The 24,824-nt window shown below is 42.7% G+C and overlaps 1 long non-coding RNA gene across 1 annotated transcript in view; it reads right to left on the bottom strand.

Annotated features, from left to right (window-relative positions):
- Positions 1–3,359: 3,359 nt before the first annotated feature.
- Positions 3,360–24,824, bottom strand: part of LOC105733909 (uncharacterized) — a 120,253-nt gene continuing 98,788 nt past the window's right edge. Inside the window, exon 4 of the long non-coding RNA XR_001111369.2 lies at positions 3,360–3,456. This is a non-coding gene — a long non-coding RNA (uncharacterized LOC105733909). The remainder of the gene's footprint in view (positions 3,457–24,824) is intronic.

Raw genomic sequence — 24,824 nt, 5'->3', positions numbered from 1 at the left:
TAAAATCTAAGAAGTCAGATCTTTAAGAGTCTCTGATACTTAGGAAACCTAGTTTACTGTGCACAGTTGAGTAAGTAAGTTCGAGGAAAATCAAATCCTGGGGGCTTGGAGAATGCCATTTTTCTTCTCTGCACCCATAGTCGCAGCACCCCACCTGCTGCTCTCTGTAGTGCTGGGGGCATGTTATCTGTCATAGTCCCCCCAATTAGCACTTTGAATCCAATCACAACAATGGGGACCATGCCCTCATCTGCCATGGGCGGGTTGGTTTCTGCAATTAAGCTAAAGTTCAGGTTTTGGCTAATAACAGCAAGGAATGTGACAGGGAAGGGAATGCTTACTCATTAACTCATGCTAATGGGTGCTAGAAGCAACCAGCCACCAGCCCACTAGCGTGAAAGTGAGGCACGCTGTGTCACTCTGATCATGGAGTGTTTGCAGGGTTATTTCACAACATCACTGGAGTCTGGCAGTTATCTAATCGGGAGCGGTTTTAAGGAAAAAGAAAAGGATAATTTTGTTTTAAGTGCCAGTCTTAGGTCTCAATATTTTATGAAATAGTCATTAATTTTCAATACGAGGCTCATGGTGATATTATGAGGCCTGCATGTGTATGCAGCAAATGTTTCTTGGACATCTCTAAGAGTTTGGTGAATGCAGGGGAAACAATTATCTCTTATTTTTGTAAGGCAAATGGTAATTATCACATCAGTCTCAGTTGTCTGAGAAGATAGGTGACTGCAAAAAAGGGGACAGCCTGTCAGTGTGTGTAACAAGGGGTAACATGGGAAGTGGGAGAATGAATCTATTTTGCTTGTAGCAGAAACCATAGAATCCATTCATTCAATCAATAATTCCTACAACACAAATGTATTGAGTACCTACTAAGTGCCAGGCACTCCACCAGGTGCTGTGCCATTCAATACTAAACGATGCACAGCCTGTTCTTGCCCTCTGGGAGTTGACATTCTTTTGACCACAAGGAATTAGGTCTCAGGAGACCCAATTAGGTCTTGGATGCAGGAAAAATTTTAAAGCAGCAATTTCTGCCACGCAAGCCTGACTACTTCTCACACTTGGGTCACCCAATTTTAGGCACTGGTGACCTAGAAAAGTATTGGCGTTCATGTAAACATTATGTTTGAGATTTTGGGATCCCAGAGATTAACCGACAGGCATTGATGCAGACTTTGTTCTTTTTAGGTCACTTGGATAAAGCAGGCACACAGCCCCTGATCCTCTTTGTCCCAGTTAAACTATTATTCTCTATCTCATCGTCACAGACAGTACTTAGCCCCAGCCCCCGTTAGCTGCCTTGCACGTCTGCTCTTCAGAACACATAAAGGCAGGGCGTGGATAAGACTATATTTGTCATGACTATAGGATAAACAGCTTAAAACACATATGGGAGACATAATGGGTCATTTTTCAAAAATGATAATGTCTGCGAAAACCCTTGGAACAGTTTTAAGGACTACGCAAATCTACAGCGCAATCAGGGTCATCTATTGTGGGGGTCATTTTGTGGGACTCTCTATTACAACAGCTGCAGATGTGTTCCTAAACTGATGCTTCCATTTTAACTATTAATAACAGGAAGGCAAGTCCCAACTTCCCTCCAGAGTACCATCTATTCAAAATTAATTTATTAAAAATGCATTCTAGTCATTAGTGCTAAGCAGATTTATGAAAAGCAGATCAACTAGGATACAGAGATGTGCCAGCCCTTCAGTTAGGATCTGTGCCATGTTTGCTAGCATTTATCTAGAATTCTGGTCATGTGTGTCAATATTTGCAGACTACCACTTTGCAGGTTATTTATTTCCCCTGGTCCATTTCTCATGGTGACACAGCTTTCCAGCATTGTGTGACAGGTGGTAGTTGACACCAATCTATATTAACTTCAGTTTATGCTAAAAATATTCCACTAAGTGAAGGGACTGTTCAGATTATGGTCTGGGCATACGTCAAATGTTAGGAGGAGTCTTAAAATTTCTCCTCATTTTAAGATGGTGAGCAATTTGGCTTTAATTTTTTGACTAGCATTTTTAATATTCTTTTGGTAGGTTGTCAGCTGATTTAGGGACAGCTGGTAACACCAGCTACAAAATATATTTTTAAAAGAAAATATTTAATGAGGACTCAGGTAAGGCCTTGTGTAGGGTTTCTACGTTAACTATTTCATCAGTGGGGGAATGGATTATGTAGTGCCAAAGCAGATTTAAAAAAAATCAAAGACCTTTTTGCTTTTAAATAGTAACCATAAAAAGAGTTAATTTAGGGGCCAGCTGTTCATGCTGGAATTCTACTTTCCTTGAAATTGTATTAAGTATTTTTAAAAATGTAAGCCAGTTTATAATTTTAGAAAGAAAATTATTTTTATGTATTCATCATTGAATTTTAGAGATAAAAAGGATCACAGAGACCCTGTGGTCTCTTTAACTATTGGGCATACCGAAGTAAGGAGGTAAGCGGGTGGCTCCTGGGCGCACAGCTGTAGCAGTACAACCTGTGCTGGAACTCAGATTTTTCTATGCCATCACGGCCTCTGAGCTCTCTGCTTACCATTCTGTGTGCATCTACACTTTCTCTTACTTTATCTTACTGCTTATCAACGGGAAGGAGCAAAATGCAGAATTTTTGAGTTGGAAAAGATCCATTTACTGATATACATTGCTTGAGTATTTATTTGGCTAGCTGCTATTATATGCTAGGCATTATATTAGTTATTATGGAAACTAACATAAATCATTTCACTGACTAAAGTTTTTATAATTTGGGGTGTACACATGCACACGTGTGTGTGTGTGTGTGTGTGTGTGTGTGTGTTGGTGGCAGGGATGGCCATGCAGGTTGAGAGAAACAATTGCCAAAGGAGAAAAGCAATTCAGTAAGTGCACTGAAGTGTTAGAGAAGATACAATACCAAATCTGTCCTAGGGAAGGAGGGTGTCCAGGAGAAGGTGGGATTCAGGCTTCAGAATCATCCAGGGAGTTTTAGTTCTTAAATCAAAATACACCTTCCAGAGCATATCCCAGAACCATGACATTAGAATTTCCAGGGCAGGCGAAGAACAAAATTTACATTTAAAAAATGCTTCCACATGGTTCTGCTTTTCAGCCAAGCTTGCCATCCACTGTCTATGCTACCCAGGGTTAAGGTGGCTGGCTGGTCAGGAGGGATTCCTAAGAGCAGATGCCTCTTGCATGAAAGCTTGGAAGCTAAAGAAAGCATTTCCAGGCAATCAGAGATGACCTTTGTATTAAGCCATTCTCACATGCCATAAGAAAATACCTGATGCAGGGTAATTTATAAAGAAAAGAAGCTTAATTGACTCACGGTTCTGCAGGCTGTAGAGGAAGCATAGGGGCAGCTGCTTCTGGGGAGACTTCAGGAAGCTCCCAATCATGGCAGAAGATGCAGGAGGAGCAGATGTCTTATGATGAAAGCAGGAGCCTGAGAGAGAGGGTGGAGGTACCACACATGATTAAAAGATCAGATCTCACAAGAACTCACCATTGTGAAGACAGTACCTAGGAGATGGTGCTAACCCATTTCTGAGAAATCTGCCCGCCTGAGCCAATCACCTCCCACCAGGCCCCAATTCCAACACTGAGGATTACGTTCAATGTGAGATTTGGGTGGGGACACAGATCCAAACCCTATCAATCTTAGACCTAGTTAAGTCCAGAGTTCCTTGCCCAGTCATTGTTTCCACCAGACCATCTCCGACAATCCCCGGCAGAACAAAAGCTAATGGGTTACGGTACCCAACACCCTAGCTCAATGTTCCTCTCTGATCGGGAAGCTGAGTAGTCAGCAGACAAAAGCACCTGAGGAGAGCTTATAAAACCAAGGTGTGGGGGTGGGGGAAATCTCTTCCTAAAATATTGAAGACCTCACTGGCATTAAAAATAGGTCTCCCTGGAACCTGCAGCAATTCCTAAACAGTTGTCTGCATTCCACTGAGAAGTCAGGGCAAAATGAGAAAATAATGGATGATAAGGTGAATTTTCCCTAAAGTTTAACTTATTTAATTTGTTTTTTTTAAGATGGAGATTAGCTCTTGCTGCCCAGGCTGGAGTGCAATGGCGAGATCTTGGCTCACTACAACCTCTGCCTCCTGGGTTCAAGCAATTCTTCTGCCTCAGCCTCCTGAGTAGCCGGGATTACAGCCATTCGCCACCATGCCTGGCTAATTTTGTATTTTTAGTAGAGACTGGATTTCTCCATGTTGGTCAGGCTGGTCTCAAACACCCGACTTCAGGTGATCTGCCCGCCTTCAGCCTCCCAAAGAGCTGGGATTGCAGGCGTGAATCACCGCGCCCGGCCAGCTTATTTAATTTTTAAAACTCTGAGTAAAAGGGCCTTTATTATTTAGAAGAATGTAAAATAATAGTTAATAACATTTTATGTCCTTTATTTAAAAAAACTAAAAGCTATCAACCATATGTCAGTCTCTGAAATTTAAAAAAAGATTTGACTGGTCTTTGAAACCCAGATGTCTAGGGACAGGCAGTTCAGAACTTCTAAACAGAACTCTTTTTTCCTCCACTCTTATCTTGTCACTCTTTGTCCTTACATGCACTAAAATCCCACTGCAGATAACCCCTGAACCTTTGTAAATTGCTTCTTTTTTTGTACTATCTTAACAAACTTTGATTTCTTTTTGATTTATCTTATTCACCATTACTGTACTTGCTGAAATCAATCTGAATACATGCACAGTTGAAACGACGTTTTTAAACTTTCATTAGAACATGACCACTTATTCGAACCTCTAAAATTGCTAGACACAATTTCAGAGATATTAAAATTTTTTTCTCAACAACGAAGGTAGAAAGACAATTATTCCTTCTCCCCAAACCTGTTTCCCCGGGAGAGCTTTCTTTTTTGCAATCATAATATTTGATGTCATCCGCTGCTCCAGAATCTTATATCAGTGAGTAGAAGTACTTGTTTCCCTCGTGGTTAGGGGCTCAATTTATGTGGATATGAATAAGATTTATGGTGTGTAATAAACATTACTAAAACGTGACAAAAGAGTGAAGATTTAAAGACACTTACTAATTTAAGATGACATTTTAAACATTCACAGTCTTTAGAGCAATACATATTTCAGGTCTTTATACAGGTTTCCAGGCGGAATATGTATTAGGAAATGAAAATCAGCTGTGTACTTTCTCTCTCTCTGCACAACTCCCCTCTCCCATTTATCGCTACCCAGTAGCTACCCTATCCATCAGTGTTTAGTGCTGCCTTTATGCTCAGCACCTAGATGTTAAACAAATTAGAATCTTAATATATGAGGTGTGACCATGAGGCCTAAAAGGAAAGAGAAGAAAAAACATATGAAAAAAAAAAAAAAAAACAGAAAAAAGAGGCTGGCCACAGCTTCATTAGGATGCCCGTCTAGCTCTTAAGTTTTCAAGGACTGAAATTGACTTAGTGCCAGTCTTCTGGAAAATGCTGCCCAGCCTATTTTTCCTCTTACATGGGAAAATTATATAAGTACATCTACCAAGAAAACATGCCATGGAAAGTTGATTCTCGGCCAATTTTCACACATCTGGTTTGCTGGGCAGTCTTTGCCCATCAGCTAATAAGGACTTAGGTGAACCCAGCTTAGTCGGGGCCAGCCCCTCATTCCGCGTTTGAGCTCACCTGGATGCCACCCTCAGCTCTGGCCTGGCACTCTTCATTCAGGGCCGCTTTTATTTCCAACACAAAAATGGTCTTGTGTTGTTAAGTGGTATCTAATTTTTCTAATAGTAGACAGTAGAGTTTCTTGCTGGCTTTCAGTAAGTGTGCTTTATTTTGCCTCCCTAATTTGCTCCCAGTTGAATCTGATTGCATTTACTTGGGCAAAAAGGAGGGGCTGTGGCGACCCTGAAAGCCATGTGCTTCAAGTAGCCCTAATGATCTCATGGGGTGTTGAGTGTAATGCAAACCCCAGGTCTCCTCTACTCTGAGTAGATGCCAGTCTCGGTGACTGACATGTACTTAAGCACTCAGGGCTGTTTTTCAGTGTGTGATTTACTCTCTCTCTTTTAATTACCCTGGAGATGGCAAGCCTCAAATACTTGAGGCTTAGCTTTCAGGGTACAGAGAGTATTATCTGGCACAGGTCACAGATAGCACCTGGTCCCCTTGGGGCCTGAGCTAATTCAGGGAGGAACCCCTTTACAGGTTCCAGGGTGGACTTAACTCTGCATTTCTAGGAATTTCAAAAATATATATCTAGGAGAGGAGTCTCTGTGGTGAATTATGGTCAGCCACAGAAGAGAATTTAACTCATTCCAAGGAAGCCCATAATGTTCAACAACCCATATTATAGAGAGCTATTTTTCTCTCTTCTCACATAGCTGCACCCCAATGCCCCGTGCACAGAGGGCTTAATAAGGATGGTTCATCTTCTTCCATGGGTAGCACTCACTCTAGTGGCTACCCACATCTCTGCCACACCTCTACTAATAAATGAGAGTTAAGTCTTGACGTCATTTCTAGTTCCTGTAACCAACCTAGGTGCTGTTCAAACTTGGAACAACAAGAAATGAGTCAGGGAAACACAGGTTGCAAAGATGGTTTCTTACAGCTGCCAGCTTTTGCATAGCCCTTCCCTTGAATATTAGTGAGCCAGCCTATTTCCTCTCACCTTTCTGGATGCTGCACCTTACCTACTGCTGTGTGGATACATGCCTTGAGTGAGTTTTCTACCAGTGAAGGAGTTGTGGCTTGTCAGGCCTGCCTTCCTCCCAGGGCAGAGAGAGGCTCGGGCCTTCCCAGTTCAATTTTTTTAAATGGGCCAAAGTCCTTAACAGGCAGCTATCCAAAGAAGATACGGAGATGGTAAATAAGCATACGAAAAGATGCTCCACATTGTGTGTGATCAAGGAAATGCAAATTAAAACAACAATGAGATACCACTACACACCTATTCAAATAGCCAGAAAACACTGACAACACCAAATGCTGGTGAGGACATGGAGCAACAGGAACCCTCATTTATCAATGGTGGAAATGCAAAATCGTACAGTCGCTTTAGAGGGCCATTTGACAGTTTCTTACAAAACCGATCGCGGTCTTTCCATATGATCCAGCAATCGTGCTTTTCGGTATTTCCCCAAATGAGCTGGAAATGTCTGTCCACACAAAAGCCTACAGAGGATGTTTACAGTGGCTTATCTATAGCTGCCAAAACATGGAGACAAACAAGGTGTCCTTCATTAGGTCAAAGGACATACAAACTGTGGCACATTCAGACAAAGGAATATCATCCAGCACTAGAACTAAATGGGCTATCAAGCCATAAAAAGACATGGAGGAAGTTTAAATGCATATTACTAAGTAAAACAAGACAACCTGACAAGTTTACGTACTTTATGATTCTAACTACAAGACATTTTAGAAAAGCAAAATTATGGAAACAGTAAAAAGATAAATGATTGCCAGAGGTTAGAGGGGAGGAGGGATGAATGGGCAGAGTACAGAGGATTTTCAGGCAGTAAAACTACTCTGGAGGATACTATCATGGTAGATATACACCATCATACATTTGTCCAAACCCGTTGGACATCCAACACCAAGAGTGAGTCCTAATATAAACTGTGAACTGTGAGTGATAATGATGTGTCAATGTAGATTTATCAATTGTGACAAGTGTGCTGCTCTAGTAGGGGTTAGGTGCTGATAATGGAGGAGGCTGTGCATATGTAGGGGCAGGAGGCATGTGGAAAATCTCTGTACCTTCTGCTCAGTTTTGCTGTGAATCTCAAACTGCTCTAAAAAAAATGAAGTCTTGGCTGGGCATGGTGGCTCACGCCTGTTATCCCAGCCAAGGCAGGGGGATCACAAGGTCAGGAGTTCAAGACCTGCCTGGCCAACATGGTAAAACCCTGTCTCTCCTAAAAACACAAAAATTAGCTGGGCATGGTGGTGCCTGCCTGTAATCCTAGCTACTCAGGAGCCTAAGGCAGGAGAATTGCTTGAACCCGGGAGATGGAGGTTGCAGTGAGCTAAGATGGCGTCGCTGCACTCTAGCCTGGGCGACAGAGTGAGACTCTGTCTCAGAAAAAAAAAAATGGAGTCTTTCTTTAAAAAGTTAAAAAGATTCAGCCCTGTAGCTGGTCCCACTGAAGGACTAAGTAATAGGCTGCAGAAGAAAGGGTGGAAGGCTGCAGAATTGATCTGGCCGAAGGCCCTGAAGGCACTAATGAAAGAGGAGGCCGGGTGTCCATCCTTCTTCCATTAACTGCATTGGGAATACTTGAAGAGCCCCATAATGATTTTACTAACATCAGAGTTCCTCCTTGGAGAGATGGAATCATTGCACATCATATCTAAAGGTGGACCACAAGCCTTGAAATCAATTAGACAAGGTCCAGGAAATTATTTTCTTTTGCTTCATATAAGTTTACTTGACCTCATCTTCCCCCAGTGGGCAGTAGTTGGTGTACGTGTGTACGTGTGTGTGTGTGTGTGTGTGTGTGTGTGTGTATTTGTGGGTGTGTGTTTTGTGGGCTTTGCCATGGACGTTTTAATATGGGCTCTGGAGGTTTGCTGCAAAGCTAAATTGGGTGAAAACTGAAGACTCATTGGTAAATCTTTCTTTAAGTGCCTGTTTCCTTAAGTAGACGGTTAGCTACTCATTTCTATATCCCCTGACCTAGCTAGCACAGGACCTGCTCTCTACTAAGGGCAGAAGGAATGCTGGTTGAAGAGGGTTAGAATGATACTAAAGAAAGGAGTTTACCAGAGGAAACCATACCCTCCATACAACTGTGTCAACAAGAGCACACATTTTGGATTAAGACACCCTCAGGGTCAAATCCTGCTTTATACAAGGAAGCCAGGTGGCACTAGGTCTGTCATCTTGTCTCTGTGTCTCAGTGATGGGGTGGGTACCTCTGCTGAGCTACATCACAGCACTGTGGTGTGACCATGAATCAGAATATAAACATGCTTTGGGAATAAAGTTACATTTAAATGCATTATACAATTGTAAACATTTTAGAGATAAGTGTAAGAATTATGTGCAGTTTTTAAACAATGGAAGCAATTTGTTTCAAAATAATAAATGTCCTAAGGTAATTTTTAACCAAAAGTCATAGCTGTTTAAGTCCAAAAGCCTCATAATTGCTTAAAAGTAATGATTAATTAATCATTTCTTCCCTTCTCAATTGAAAATAGGTTAAAATCTACATTGGAAAAACACACTGCTGAACAGGCATTAGGACTGCACAGGAGAGTCTGATAACAGCAGCTAAGCAGCTTTGAGGTCTGTGGCCAGCATAAGTCACACAAGCAATGCTGTATTTCTTCACTCTTTTTTCTGGTTAAATGTGTATTTTTTTTTTCAACCATCTCTCTAATACCATGGGAAAGCTCTAAATGTCATTGTTTCTTGCTTAAGAGAAAAAAGTAAGGCACATTGGCGCTCCTAACCCAGCCCCTTGCCAAAATTTTTGGGGTCAACATAATCTCTTCCTAAGGCAGGAAATGATATTCCAGCCCTTCAGATCAGCCTGAGCTTTCAAATCCTTGCTCCAGTGTGCCCACCGGGAGGCTCCAAGACCTCCCATGCATCAACCAGCCACGGCCAAGATCAAAGCTGGTATGTTGTGTTCTGCTAGTCATCGGTGTGTATGACTTGCATCTTAGGTACCAGCTCAGCCACAGGTGGGAAGAGCATCAGGTGGGCTCTTGGAGCCCCAATTCCAGGCCTTAGCATTTCCGAGCCTGCCCTGGGCCAGAGGGGAGCCCACTGCCCTGAAAGGTGAGTACCGGGTTTGGCAACATCCACCACAATCTGACTGAAGAGCCCTTGGGCCTTAAGCAAACAGGGTGGAAGGCCGGCAGTACTCCCTGCGGGCCTGTGGTGGTGGCCATAGTGTGAGGCTCCTGTGCCTGTGGGAAGTGGAGGGAGGAGTAGGAAGGGTGGGTCTTAGAGACAATGAGCCTCTTGCTTTCTGTTGCCATCATTGAAAGGAAGGAGGGATATCTAGGGCCATGTCAGACATAAACAAGACTGCTAAATGTGACCTCTTCACTGGACACACATTAAGAGAAGTGGAGGGCTGTCCTCATAGCTATAACTTGTGGATCGACCTTGGACACAGCTTGATGACTGGAGTACAAAGCTGCTGCATGTACCAGGGCTGCATCTCTCTCTTTAGGGGTGGGTTCTCCTGCTTTCAGCCCTATGCTGGAGACCCTGGGGGAGGACAGAGGAATTATGACTCAGGCTGGCAGCTTTAAGCTATTTGGAGAAAGGCGCACAGGGTTTGAATGACCTTTTCACGCTTTCTCAGCCTCCCAGCTAAGCCCTACTTCCAGGCTCCAGGAAGTCCTGCAGACACAGAAGTCCTCGACCAGGATAAGTCATTCCTAGGCAGTAGGAGCCTCCCTGGAGTGAGCAGTAGAATCTTGTCTCAAGTTCTTCCTCTTCAATGCTTTATCATTCATTATATTTGTCCATAGTGTGAATAGAATATTCAGTCATCTGTTTACCACTGATTTATCAACTATCTATTAAACTCTTTCTGTGTTACAGCTGTCAGGTCAGGCTCTGGGGGGAAAATAGTGAATGAGATATCTCTTTACCTTCAAGATCGGCCAAGGGGTGTGTGTGTGTGTGTGTGTGTGTGTGTGTGTGTGTGTATGTGTGTATGTATGTGTATATGTGTATGTGTGTGTATGTGTGTATATGTGTATGTGTGTTTGTGTGTGTATGTGTGTATATGTGTATGTGTGTGTTTATGTTTGTGTGTATGTGTATGTATATATGTGTGTATGTATGTATGTGTGTGTATGTATGTGTGTATGTGTGTATATGTGTGTGTATGTATGTGTGTGTGTGTATGTGTGTGTTTATGTGTATGTGTGTGTTTGTTTATGTGTATGTGTGTGGGTGTGTGCTGGTTTTTGTTTGTTTTAGTCTGGTTTGGTTTAGTTTGGTTTCAATTCTTCGTCTGAGTGCCCAGTGAGATAGATGCCTCCTTGCCTTCATGGTCTTTCCAGGTTCGGAATTTTGTTTGTGGGTTGGTTTATTTGTTTGGTTCAATTCTTTGTTGCAGTTCCCAGGATGGTAGCTGATCCTGAGTGACTATGCAGTGTGTCTCTGTTATTACGAATGAAAATGGCCAGGCCCACCCACGTGAAGCGGGGTGGACCCAGGACACCTCACACCTTACGAGACTGATTCTCTGCCCCCTTCACTTTCCCTAGAAGGTAACATCTAACCAAAATGAACAACGAGAAACTCTTAGGAAAGAACAGATGGAGATTATCCAAAGGGGCAGCTTCCACCTGAAGTGTAGGTGAGGGAGCATAGTGTGGGTACAGGCAAGGAGAAGAAGTTGTTGTAGACACCACATTCTTTGTATGTTCACGTTTCTTGCTATGAGAACTTTAAAACCCTTTCCACGGGTTTTAATTAGTACATCACTTTCCTTTCCTCAGTCCCCTCTCCCCAAAGTGCTTCTAACTGCCTGGTTTTAAAACATCACAGGGCACCAAAAAACCCCTAGACCAGGATTGAGCACCGCTTTTATTCACCGCGCTCTAAGGAAAGTCACCAGGGAGGACCCAGGAGCCCAAAGAAGCCAGGAAGCCCCATCTCTTCTCTCTGCCATCGGCGGCAGCACTGCTACCCAGGCAAATCTGCTTCCTCCTGTTTCCCAAGTCAGGGCTCCTGACAGAAAGCCAGAGCTGAAGATTAAAACAATGGCATGGAATCCTACACCTCTAATTGGACGAAAACAGAGCAAAGCATCAGAACGAGGCAGGAGGACATCCAGAGGGCAAGGAGGCACAGAGAGCAACTTCATAGCTGAGCGTCCTTGAGTTGTCTCCTAATTTTTCTGTCTTGTATCACAGTTCCCCACCCTCACCCCACTGGGGAGTCATCAGGATCAAAGAAATAATTGCCGCAAAATGCATTTCCAAAGTTCCTGCCTTAGTTTTTTATCTATAAAATGGGTAGAGTAACAGCATCTACCTCATAGGGTTATTGCAAATGATATCTATACATATAGCATTTAGAAGAGGGGCAGAGTTAAGAGTAAGTAAGCATTTATATAAGATTTATATGAGCATTCACTATTGTAACAGTTGGGTCTGGGTAGGGCATACACAGTGCAGAGAAGAGTTTAACTGAAGAGTTATTTACTGTGGATACTATTTACACAGGTGGCAGCAGGTTTCAGGAATCAATGAAGCATGGTAAAAGGACCAGCCTGAGGCTGGAGCTGTGGAAGAGGCAAGGCCGGGGTTGGGGGAATGAACACACCAACATTTCTCTCCTCCCACCTTCTCATCTCTCTATGTCTCCATTGCCAAACCAGCCAGAAGCAGAGAGCAAATGAGCCCACATGAAGCAGTCCACAGGTCAGTTTCGGGGGGCATAGAGCTTGGATCTGATGGAGGAGAAAAACCAAGATAACTAGCACAGCTATGCTTAGGGGTGAAGTTGGCATTAGTGTTAATATTAGTATTAACCAATGCAAATGAATATTATTGCTATTAACATTGTGTATCTCTAATAACAGGACCTGTTTTTCTTTTACATAGATGTGAGTTTCCTGCTTTGTGTATTTTATTTAATGAGGCCTGACTTTCTGTTTGAAGGATTTGTTGATGTGGCTCTTTTCATTTGAGTAGCTGTTGCTGCCGATGAATTAAAGAGTAACCAGGGCTCAAAGTGACTGGAGTCTGGTCCTGATTTGGAATCCACTGCGTGGAGCCTGTCCATCCTCAGGAACCTCAATTTCCCTTATTATAAAGAGGAAAAAAGAGCTGTAACTCCTAAAGCAGAGTTGTAAGAAAGACTACCCTGCCAGAACTGTTCAAATATGAGGAATTGGCAAATATAAAATTCTAAAATATTTCTTAATAATATGCACAAGTTCTGACTTACAAAGCATGGCATATTGTGACTACCCTGTTAAAAAAATCCGCTGATCATTTTTCACAACTTATTTATTCTCGGTGCCTATTTCCTTTCCAAGGAAGGAAAAGGGATAAAAGAACTTTAACATCTTTTTTCGTTACCAAGTGCTTTTTACGTTATTCCTGAAATTCATTTCTACACACAGAATATATTTAGGAGTCTGCCTTCTGACTTAAAATATATATTTATATATATCTAAATCATTTCCTATAGACTTTTTAAGCATTTTGTTCATCTAAATGTGTATGTTTCTGCTCTAATTGAAATTCCTAAATAGTCACTTTCTGAACTGTCAAAATTGTAAAGCTGTTGATGGGTGCAGCTCTGGGGTTTCCATGGCAACTACTTTCATTGCCTAGGAGATTCTGGTCTGCTGATACTATCACTGAACTGGCTCAAATCTCGAAAACTTGGCAGTGCCCAAAAATGTGAAAGCATGTCCTGAAACTTTAACGGGCTTTTATTTTTAATGGCTGGCACTAAGCATGGCCTCATCATGGCTTGGGAAGAGGCAGTTCTGTTTCGAGGTTCTTCGTTGTGTAGAGGATGGGAGATTTGACAAGCATGCTAATACTACCAGATCCTCTTTGGATGGTAAACTTTCATGTGAATAGCTCCCAAATAACATCACCATCACTCACTACTACTGGGATGGAGACTGAGTTGGGATAACAGAGCCTGAGTTTACCCATGAGATCACAAGATGCTTCTGAATATACGTCAAAATTGGAGTACAGACTGTCTTATGACTCTACTATTTTTTTTGTCTCTTTTCTTCTTTCTGTTTTTTCTTTTTGTCCTTCTCTTTCCTCTTGTCTGAAGAGGCTGGGATGCTGAAGGCTGTAAGCATCATGGTTTGTTACACACTTTTGACGTCTGCTCAAATGTGGTACACGATTTCTAAACCACCTCCTGCTAAACCGTTTGTGGGAAAGTTACATTAAAAATAAATCATTTCATGATAAGCAGTTTTATTGGTGCGTGGTCAAAAATTACCCAGGAAGAGAGAAATCATTTAGTTCACCCTTTTTTTTCCTATCCAAGGAACTCGAGTTTCTTCTAATTACATCCGGAGGATCATTTAAACAGGGTGGTCCATTTTAAAGCAGTCACATTTAAATCTACTTTGCATTAAATGAGCTTGCTTTTAGATGAGTTTGGCTGGCTCAAGAATACATCACAAAATGCAAATCTGATGATAAATAAAGCTTTGGCTACATCGTAGAAATGGGGAGCATTTCAAAAAATGATGTTAGCACTGACTGCTAAGTGAAATGGCATTCCCTGAACACTCCTCATATTTTAAACATTTAAATGTATGCTACTAAATCAAATATGTCCATTTAATATGTGGCAATTTGTAAGCCATACAAAATAAGAAGATGAGGTGCTAGTTTTTCCTCACAAGTTAACACTGGTGAAAATACAAGGGTGGAAAAGGGCTGTGAGAAGTCAAAAATAGGAGGAAATGGCTCTGCATACTTATTTGAGGAGTGTTTTGAAGTAACTAGCAGGCGGAATGTGAACTGCTCTGTGCCAATTATACCACATCTCCTTGAGACCTAAAGCTGTTGAGTTGATGCCTTCTTAGTCTTAGCTCCGAGAAGAAGACAGAAGTCATGAAATGCAGAATATTATAGCTATGACTAAAAATACTTTAATGAACTGTTAAAACAAACATCTCAGACTTTATACATGCATAAAACAAAGGATTTATCCTTTTAAGGGATTAGCCTTGTTAATACTTTAAAGTATTACCCTTGTTAGCCAAAGCAATTATTACAATGATGCTGCTGCCATTGTCCAAATTTTGAATGCCAGTTTCCATTAAAAAAAAAAAAAATGCTTTCAAGGACTGCAACATGTCTGTGGCACAGATCTGTAACTATTTACCAAAACTTATTCTTTCTTCTTTTGTATTATGTGAGAACTGAGTATGTGGCTTCTATAATAGTAAAATGGCATCTGGGCATATGGCTACCCAGCTGGTGACTACCAGGTGGAGCCACGTGATTAGGTTCTTAGCAGAAAATAGAAGTGCTATGGGTCATTTCCAGACCTTGGTACAAAATATTGCACATGAGCTCTCCTTGACTATTTCCATCTCCAAGGAACCGTAGGAACCCAGCGTTGACCCAGCAGATGGCAGCTACTCTGATTATTATGCTAATAATACAAGAAGCCTGGGTCCCTGGGTGACCGCGTGAAGTAGATCTGCCCTGCCAACCGGGTTCTCTCTTTTTAAACTTGGTACAGGAAGGTATGTTTCCTTTTTCTGCATTCCTACCACTGCATTGTTGGATATAGCATTCCAAAAAAATGTAGTGAATGAAAATGGTGGCTCTAATGAGAAACAAAACCTAGTTGGAAAAGTTAGTCTTGTGTAGATGTTTAGGAAGCAGTTTCATTAACTTATAGTTCGTTATTGTCCTAGACTCACAAAGTGAGTGAATCAGAAGGATGCAGAAAAGTACCTGGGAAGGAGTGACAGGAAGACAGGTAAAAGAATCAGTGGAGAAAACACGATCAAAATTAATCAGGCTCTATGTTGTAATTTTTTAATACAGGATATGCTGCTCTAAACTTTTTATGTTCAGCCTCACTTTTACATTCTTCTGCATATAACAGAATCCTACATAATTCTGGTGCTTCTGGGAAGGACACTTTGTGAGATTTTGTTGCCAAAATACTAAACTTTCAGAAGGACCCCGATGGATCATGTTTCAGTTATCTGCTGCTGTGCAACAAACGGTCTTAAAATTAATGGCTTAAAACCGTAATTTATGACTTATCACAATGCTACAAGTTGACTTAAGTCAGCTAGGATGCTCTTCTACTCCATATGGTAGAGTTGGCATCACTGATGTGGCTGCATTCAGCTGGGAGTTTGGCAGAAACTGGAACTTCCAAGATGGTCTTTCATCCTCCAGGCTCTCTCTCAATACAGTTCCTCATCTTCCAAATATCTAACCTGAATTTCCTAAAAGCATGACAGCTGACTTCCAAAAGGGAGCATTCCAAGAGAGAAAAATTAGAAGCTGCCAGTTCTTGAAAGGCTTAGGCTCAGAAATTTTAGAATGTCACTTTTGTTAGTCAAAGCAAGTCACATTCAAGGGAGGGAAAAATCAACCCACCTCTTGAGGTGGGATATAGCTTGTACCTACAAAAAGGGAAGGTGGTGGTGTTGGACTGCCTACCACAGACATTATAAAGAAAATAACTGGTCATTATCCCCAATTCCTGGCACACAGCTTCAAAAATCCTTGGAATTTCCTGAATGATAGAAGTGTCTTGTTATTCATAACAAGCCTTTTTCTACCATACCTGGGTTTATGCTAATGAGGTGACTTATTGTAGGGCTCCTAGATAGCTTCAGGATGGGAGCTGGTCCCCAGATAAACCAACTACATGATTAAAGAGTTAGAATTTCAGCCCCATTCTGAACCTCTGGGGAAGGTAGAGGGACTAGAGAGGTTGGGTTCAGTCACCAAGGTCAGTATTTACACCAATCATGTTTACATAATGAAACCTTCATAAAACTCTGAAAGAAGGAGGCTTCAAGAAGTTCCTGGTTTGTGAACACATCCATGTGCTAGCAAGGCAACACCTGGATTCCATAAGGAGTCCATGGAAGCATGGAAGCTCTGCACCCCGCCTCTACCCCCAGGGCTTTGCCCTGTGTATCTCTCTCTTGCTTTTCATCTGTTTCCTTTATAATAAAGTGGCAACAGTAAGTACAGTGCTTACTTGAGTTCCATAGGCCATCCTTTGAATTCTTGAGCCAGAGGGAGTTGTGGGGACCCCCAAATTTGTTGCCAAATTAAGACTGAAGTGAGGGTAGCCTGGGGACCCTGATTATAGCTGGTATATAAGTAAGGGCAGTATTGTTACGGACCTTGCCCTATAACTTGTGGGTTCTGATGTTAAATCGGGGTAGTTAGTGTCAAAATGCATCAAATTGAATTGTAGGACACCCACTTGGTGTCAGAGAATTGCTGTTGGAATGCAACCACCAAATAGAATCACCTTGTGGCTGAAACAAAGGTTGCAGGATGCAGATGGCTTGGATTCAATTACTCGTGCTGATATTGTCCATGTGTCTCACAAAGATTTAGTTTTCTCAACAGTGAATGTTGGTAAAAGAATAATACCTATATTCAGATCTAATATGCAATTTAAATACACAGGAAAAAACACCTTATAACCTGAGCAACACAAAGCAAATATAATTAGCAACTATTATGGGCCAGACTCTCATATCAAATCAAAAATCTTATTTGTAACCCAACAAGAGCACTGTGGCCAGATTTTTACCCATTTTCAAGTCAAGTGAGAGAAATAATGAATGTAGATTCCCAAAGCTAAAGATATAAATTTGGTCCTATGCGTCTTCTGTGTGCATGTCTGGGATTTTTTCAACCGAGTTTTTTCCATTCAGTTCCAGGCAGAAACTTGACAGTGTCTTCTCATGAATCATCTTTCTATGGCACTATTCCACACCCGGCAGAAAAATTATGTGAGGCCACGGTCTTTGCTGGCCGGCACTCAAAGAAAACATGCAAAACTGAACTCCATGTGGTCTCTGAGCCATCCCTCAGATCCTGAATTCCCTCAGCCCTTGAACCTGAGTCGGGTTAGTGGGAATCCCAGCTGGGTGCCAGGGAGAAGGCTGCTCTCAGGACCCAGCAGAAGGGAATGGGACTGAGCAATGTGAGTAATGAGAGACATCTGCTCCCTGGATTTTGCTGCACCCACTCATCGGAGGTAAAATGAGCCTGTACAGTTTTTATCAGTTCAAGGCTTTGGTGGACAGGAAGCTGATCTCTCAGGTCCATTACGCATCAGTCCAAAGGCAGTTGAAGATACGTAAAATTTTATAAAACAGCGCAACAAGACAAGAATGCATTGTGGACAAACTGTGTGCCCAGGATCCTAAGAATTAGAAAAGATGTGGAAAACATCCAACCACTTAATTCCAACATATATTAAGTACTTCCTTTTCACCAGCACAGAGGATGCATGACATATAGTTTCATACAGTCAAGGCACAGTCCCATGATGTGTAGTTTCAAATGTTGTGTGTACACGAACACGCACACGCACACACGCACGTTACATGCTCTACAATGAGTATAGTATGTTTACATGCTTATCATCAAGGCCTTATAAAGAAAACCAAGAACAGTTCCTCAAAATCTCATGCACAGGTTCCTCTTCGATCCTGAGGGTTCAGATGCTGAGACTAACTATCCAAACCCTCACCAAGTCAGAGCTGGTGTGCAGAGAAAACCATTTCTCTCTCGTTAAATGACCTCGCCTCATCGTAAAATCTTAAAAAGAAAGCTTCCAGATCATTTGTCTCCATCCCAAAACTTATAAAAATGAGATGGGAAAAAAAAGTTAAATTATTTTGGCTCATAAGTTTCAGATGGAGTTGTATATTTCCCTAAAGGGTCAAAAATAGAACATTTATTAAATGGCGAGTTATTCAAAAACCGGCACAGGCCCCAGTTGTCTTTCAAAAGCTCTGATTTACTGCATATTTCTCCCTTGAGAAAGGCCTTTTTTAAATGTTCATTTCCATTTTAAGAGACTGTGGGCTTTGATCTGTTGGGAGCATTCTTTTTCTTTCCCTGACTGGGGCCTGTCGGCTACTCAGGCCTGTGATTTTCCAGGGCCTTCCCCAGCATTCACACAGCATCTTCTGCATCTGCGTTTACCCTGGTTAATTTGGAGGTCAGAACTGTTGAGTCCCTGTAGCAGGTGACACCAAGAACCAATGAGCCACATTTGCTCTTCACACCTCAATAAAGATCCTGCTTCCGGGAGGTAAGAGAAAGGTGAGATGGGCCTGGGCATTCTTACATCCTGCAAAAGCTGCCAAGTCCTTCTTTAAAGTTAATTTGAAATTTCTTAACAAATTTAATCTTGTTACTCCAGGAAAGTCAAGGCACAGTCACAGTGATATTAAAATGTCTTTTGCTTTTGAAAGAATCATGTCCTTCTTTTTTTATTTTTTCAGACAGAGCCTTGCTCTGCTGCCCAGGCTGTGATACAGTGGGACAATCCTGGCTCACAGCAGCCTTGAACTCGCCATCCTCTTGCCTCAGCCCCCTGAGTCGCTGGGACTACAGCTGCACACCACCACTACACCTCACTACCTCACGTCTTTTTTTTTTTTTTTTTAACTTTGTATGGGTAGTATTTTGTGCTTAGAGTCTAAGGCCATGAATTTTTCTACTCCAAACAAGTTGGAAGATCAGGGGTGACATGGGTCATTTTTAATATCAAATCTGTTGCCCTGCTTTGTTTTCGATATTACACCACTCTTCACCCTCTGGCCCCACTAGACCTTAGTACAAATTAGTGAAAACCTCCCCCTTGAGGGGCAGATACACAGCCCTGCCACTGTGTCCATCTTGGTGAGACACCAAAGGCTGGGTTTTAGCTTCTACTTGCCTTATAACTGTAAACATAGTGGTGCCACTTTGATCACCCTGCCCACGACTGCCCAAAATACACACACACACACACACACACACACACAGCCCTTGAAATCACTGGAGTAGCACTAGATGATTCTTCCAGCGCTAAACAATTATTCACCCACCTCTTCCCTTCCTCCTGTCTTTCCTCTTCTCTTCCCCTTCCTCTTCCTTTCTCTCTCCCATTTTCTCTCTCTCCTGCAATAATACAGTGAGTGTGTATATAAGCTTCAAATCCAGCAACCTGAAGATTCGCCTCCAATGGCACAGGGCTGGACCGTACTCAGAGGTGGCTGCCATTCAATCATCACTCAGTGTTTTATCGCTGGGCTATTCTATTTGAGTCTATTCCATTTGCTAAGCAATTGTTCACAGAAACAAGATAATGGAAAGAGCAGAGGCAGAATGAGCAATGGGGAGAGTTGGGCCTGCCATACGCTCACTGCTGTTCTTCACAGGTAAATGACACATACAGGCTTAAAAAGCAGCTCTCCCTTTTTTTTTTTTGTAGCACATTTTTGTTTGTTTGTCAGATTGCGTGTTCCATCAATTGTGACAAGCCACTGCACCATGCGAGGCATCGTGCAATCCAGTAAAAACCCGGAGCTTCATGGGCAGAAAGGAAACCCATCCACACTGTCTAAGGGCTGTTACCCACTGCGGAGAGAAGAGGAGATCGCAAGGGGATTTTTCCCAGCTGACTTTCTATGGCAGGAAAAGAAAGAAATTGTGTTCTCCAGGAGAAAGTGGTTAATTTTATTTTATTTTATTTTATTTTTGTAGCTGCAGGCAATCTGTGGATAAGTGGGTATTACCATCCTGGTACATCTCTAATTAATAAGATCAATTGCCACTGTATTTTCTTTTACAAACTCATTTAGATATGTCAGGGCTGCAATTATTTTGAGAATGATCTGTCTTTACACTTATTCATCTTTCCTCTTCCTCAAGGAGCAAATAAAACTGTCAGCTTAAATGCCCTTTGAAGTCTGTTTTAGATCCTTGATTGAAAATTAAAAACAAAGCTCTCTAGCCTCATGCCATTTCCAGGGTCAAAGTTCCTCTCCTCACATTGCTTTGTGTGTATGTGTATGTGTGTGTGTACACATGCATGAGTGTGTTCTGGTTTCTGTTTTTAGAAAGGTAACATGTGGGCTTTTCAATCCCAACGCTGAACCCCTTTCCTTTCAACTCCTTAGATCTTCAAGATCTGAACCCTTAGATTATGTCACAACTGAGAAGTACTGGATAGTCATTTTGCTCATCTGCAGTTTCTCATTTCTGAGAAGAATCTCTCTCCATATGGACATTATAACTTTTGTTATAACCTTGAGGATGGTTAAGGTAGCTTTGATCACCACTTTCATATTTCTTGTGATAATTAGCACCAGTGGAATGTGCAGAAACCATCCCTACTCCTAAGAACTCCTAATGTCGTCCAGCTTCACACAAGTTTGGGAACAGGCTTCACCCAACACCCAGAACCTGTGCGTCTGTTCTGCCCCTCTTTGAGAAGCCTCTCACGGACACAGACAAAATTAACTTGGTCCTCCCTGCAGCGCCAAAGGGATACTTCTGGACTCTCTATCTGGGGAGTGTAAGCTCACGCCATTTCAAGAAGAGATTTAAACCTCTTCCTGGAAAAGACTGAGGCTGGCACGAGGCTAACAAATCAAAGAAACTGCACAGAGGCAAAGCTGCCGTCTCTCCCGGCTGTGCCCTGCCTGCTTCTCCCATCCCTGCCTTCTGGCTGATTTCTTTCAAGTTTTAGCATTATCCCTCTGTTGACAAATGAATGCTTTTCTGGAAAATGAGGTATTTCCAGAAGCGGACAGACACAGGCTGGTGCGCCGTAAGAGCTCTGTCTCCCTCAATTCGTTATGTGAACGGGAAAAGCCTGGAGGTTTTGCGCAAGCATTACATTCAAGGTGATGATAAATGGAGCCTGGCCCAGGTGGTAATAAGGGAATTTCTAGCCAGGTCCTGTCTAGACCACAGTTTGTTATGGACGGAGAGCCACAAAAGGGGGCCATAGTACCCCGTTCCTCCGAGAAACTGTCCTCAGGGAGAGCCAGGCACATTTCCAGTCCCAACCTTCGTCCGGCCCCTCGCTGGGGCCGCTGTAAATAACATTAGCCTGTCTTTCAGCAAGCTCTGGGAAGCTTATAAGCTGAACACGGTTTTTGTTGTCTGTAGTTGTGCATTAAGCTCAGTACTGTCAAGTCTAATTATTCTCATTAAGGCCTGAAAGTTTTAGGGATTAATTAAGCAGAGAGCAAAAGCTTATGCAGAACAGCAATATTTTCCCCCTGAAGGATTAGCCCGTCATTCTGATGGGGTTTTCCTTGAGCGTTGCCCATTACTTTATAAGATAGCAAAGTGTGGAGCTCATATAATATGGATTAGAAATCGCCTACATTTCACATGTGCTATTCAGCCATGAAAATAAGTCCTGGCCCTTGTGCCTGTAACCCGGAAGGCTCACTAATGAGAACCAGGCAGTGGGGCTAATGAGAAATTCAATACGTGCCGTCTCTCCTTCCCATTTCCTTTCAATTTACTTTCCACGGGATCCGATGTGTGTAGGAAAAGTCTGAGTGGATGCTGCTATTCTCCTCTTTGCCTGGTGGGGATCTGAGAAATTATCTGATTCTAGCCCTTCTTGCTATGGAGGTGAAAACTGGGATTCAGCAATCTGCTGAATTGTCTTAAGGCTACCACGGTCTAAAAGGTTACTTAAAGGGGCCCAGTTAATGGCAAAGCTACTTTAAGAGAAGGTGGCAGGAAACTTCAGGAGGTGTGACAATCCTCGGGTACATTAGGATGGTGAGGGTCCTTAGTCTTGGGTTTCTGTGTGATGGAAAACGCCGCAGAAATGAGAAGGTCCCCCATGAAGAGAGGATGCTGGTGAGGACCTAATTTGCGTGTGAGCCCCAGGAACTCAGGTGCTCTGCTTGGCAACGGATTTCAAGGCTTCCTGAAGAAACAGGGGTAGGCAGAGGGATCGTTAGGCCCTGGCACCCCAGATGTAAAGAGGAAAGTCAGGCGAGGGTAATCACCCTGTCTTCACCCATCAGCTCCAGTTTTCAGCAAGGCAGAAAGGGGCACTTCTGACTTCAGTCTCTCCAACTTCACATCAAGGCGCCATTGCATTTGATGGATTGGAAGGCAGCCTTCTTGCCTCCCACACGCCCAAATCCATGCCTCGTTTATCTCTTTAGATTGGATCCCTGATGCCTGCCCACCATGTGGCTGGAGCGGCGCCAGCATCCCCAGGGCATGTCTGTGATGACTGGTGGGGTCCACTACCTCCACCTCAGACCTTCCCATACCCAAAGGCTCCCTCTGTCCAGTGAAGTCCCCTTCGCCCATGCATTCCTGCACCAGGCACATCCCAAGGGTGGCCCAGTGTCCTGCAGGTGGCAGGAGAGAACACCCTCCTCAGCACTCAGATATGTAGCCAGGAGGGAGCAGTGGTCATACTGTGTCAGGGACCTCAGTCTACCCTCCTTTCTTGTCTCTGGGAAGCTTGTTTGGGCTCCTCAAGAAGACCTTGGAAAAAGCACAGGTTGTAGAGGCTGCATGCACCGGGCAGAACCTCATCCCAAGACGACTGGTCAGCGAGACCAGGCATGACAGTCATAATTGGAGGAGCAACTGTGCCACAGGATAGGGAAAGGGGGCTAAAGGCGCAGCAGCCACCACTGTTATAGTCAGACTGGGCACCGATTCCTAAATGTCACACGTCCTTCCAGCCCCTTGATCTTTGCTTATGAAAAGTGTCATTCCCTCTACAATCCTCTATAACTCTTTGTAGGTTTTTTGTTTGCTTTCCAAACACTGTACTTGCTTCTTTGTCTGTCTGTGAACCACAAGTCCCAGAAGCCCTCGTGGTCCTCATTTATCTTTGCTTCTCCGTGGCCTGTACTCTGGACTGAATGTAGCCCCCAGAATCCATATGTGGAAGCCCTAATCCCCACTGTGCTGGTATTAGGAGGTGGGGCCTTTGGGAGGTGATTAGGGTAGATGAGGGCATGAGGGTGAGGCCCTCATGATGGGATTAGTGCCCTCATCAAGAGGATGAGACATCAGATCCCTTGCTCCCTCTCTGCCTGCAATCACCAATGGAAGGCCAAGTGAGGACATAACGGAAGCCATCCCTTCCCAGAACCCAGCCATGCTGGCACCTTGATCTCTAGCTTCTCAGCCTCCAGAACTGCAAGAAATAAATCTTTGTTGTCTACACCACCCAGGTTGTGGTCATTCATTACAGCAGCATAAACCAACTAAGACAGTGGGGAACAGTGACTGTTACAATATAGGTGCTTAGCAAACTTGCTCACTGATCAGCTGAGGTCTCTCCCCTGCCATTAAACATGAACCAACAATTAGTCAGCAAATGCAATTTCAGCTTCTACTGAGGGAAAGATAACACACCGAGCAGTGTGAAGAAATTTCTTTGCAGAACCAAACTAAAGGACCAAGTTACTTAACGCAGCATTAGTTTTTCTCAAATCAGTATGCGTTGTTATACATGCAAGCCTAATTAATCATATTTCCAGGATATACGCTGAATAATCTGAGAGAAAAAATCAATTATCTAAATTCATAGTTCTCATAATTTGAGGTAGTCGTATCTCAAAGTGTAGGTTTTAAATTAGAACTGATAAGCGTGACAGATGGGGACATGGGAGGGAGGTGTGCTTTTTGATTTTATAGCAACCTGCATCTGTTAATAGGTTACTTCTGTATCTTTTCAATGTTACAAACACATAAGCCAAAAGAAATATTTTGTAAATAATTCAACTAATTGACAGGTCTTTTCTTATTTCTTTTTCTTTCTTTCTTTCTTTTTTTTTGAGATAGAATCTCGCTCTGTCACCCAAGCTGGAGTACAGTGGTGGGATCTTGGCTCACTGTAACCTCCGCCTCCTGGGTTCAAGCGATTCTTGTGCCTCAGCCTCCTGAGTAGCTGGGACTATAGGCGTGCACCACTAGCCCAGCTAATTTGTTTTGTATTTTTAGTAGAAACAGGGTTTCACCATTTTGGCTAGGCTGGTCTCAAACTCCTGACCTCAAGTGATCCACCCACCTCAGCCTCCCAAAGTGCTGGGATTACAGGCATGAGCCACTGCACCCGGCCTCTTTTCTTATTTGTAAAACTATTAGCAGAGGCTGTCGACTTAGTAATTCTGCCCAAGCTCCTTCAAAGGCAAAACCAAGCAGGAGTTGAGGAAGGTGCCTAGAATAAAAGGATGTAGCAAATACAAGGTGAGGAATAAGTAATATCCTTTTTCTTATCGCTTGTTAATTATAATAACTCACATGCTTGAAGCTTAAATATGTCTTCTTGTCTTTTTTTTCTTCTTCATTAATTACTTCTGTTCAGT

Source organism: Aotus nancymaae, unplaced genomic scaffold, assembly GCF_030222135.1.
Source record: "Aotus nancymaae isolate 86718 unplaced genomic scaffold, 86718_ANA_hifiasm-v0.15.2.pri h1tg000051l, whole genome shotgun sequence".
Classification (NCBI taxonomy): Eukaryota; Metazoa; Chordata; class Mammalia; order Primates; family Aotidae; genus Aotus; species Aotus nancymaae.
Note: the sequence above shows the minus strand (reverse complement) of the source record. Positions and strands in the feature narration are given on the sequence as shown.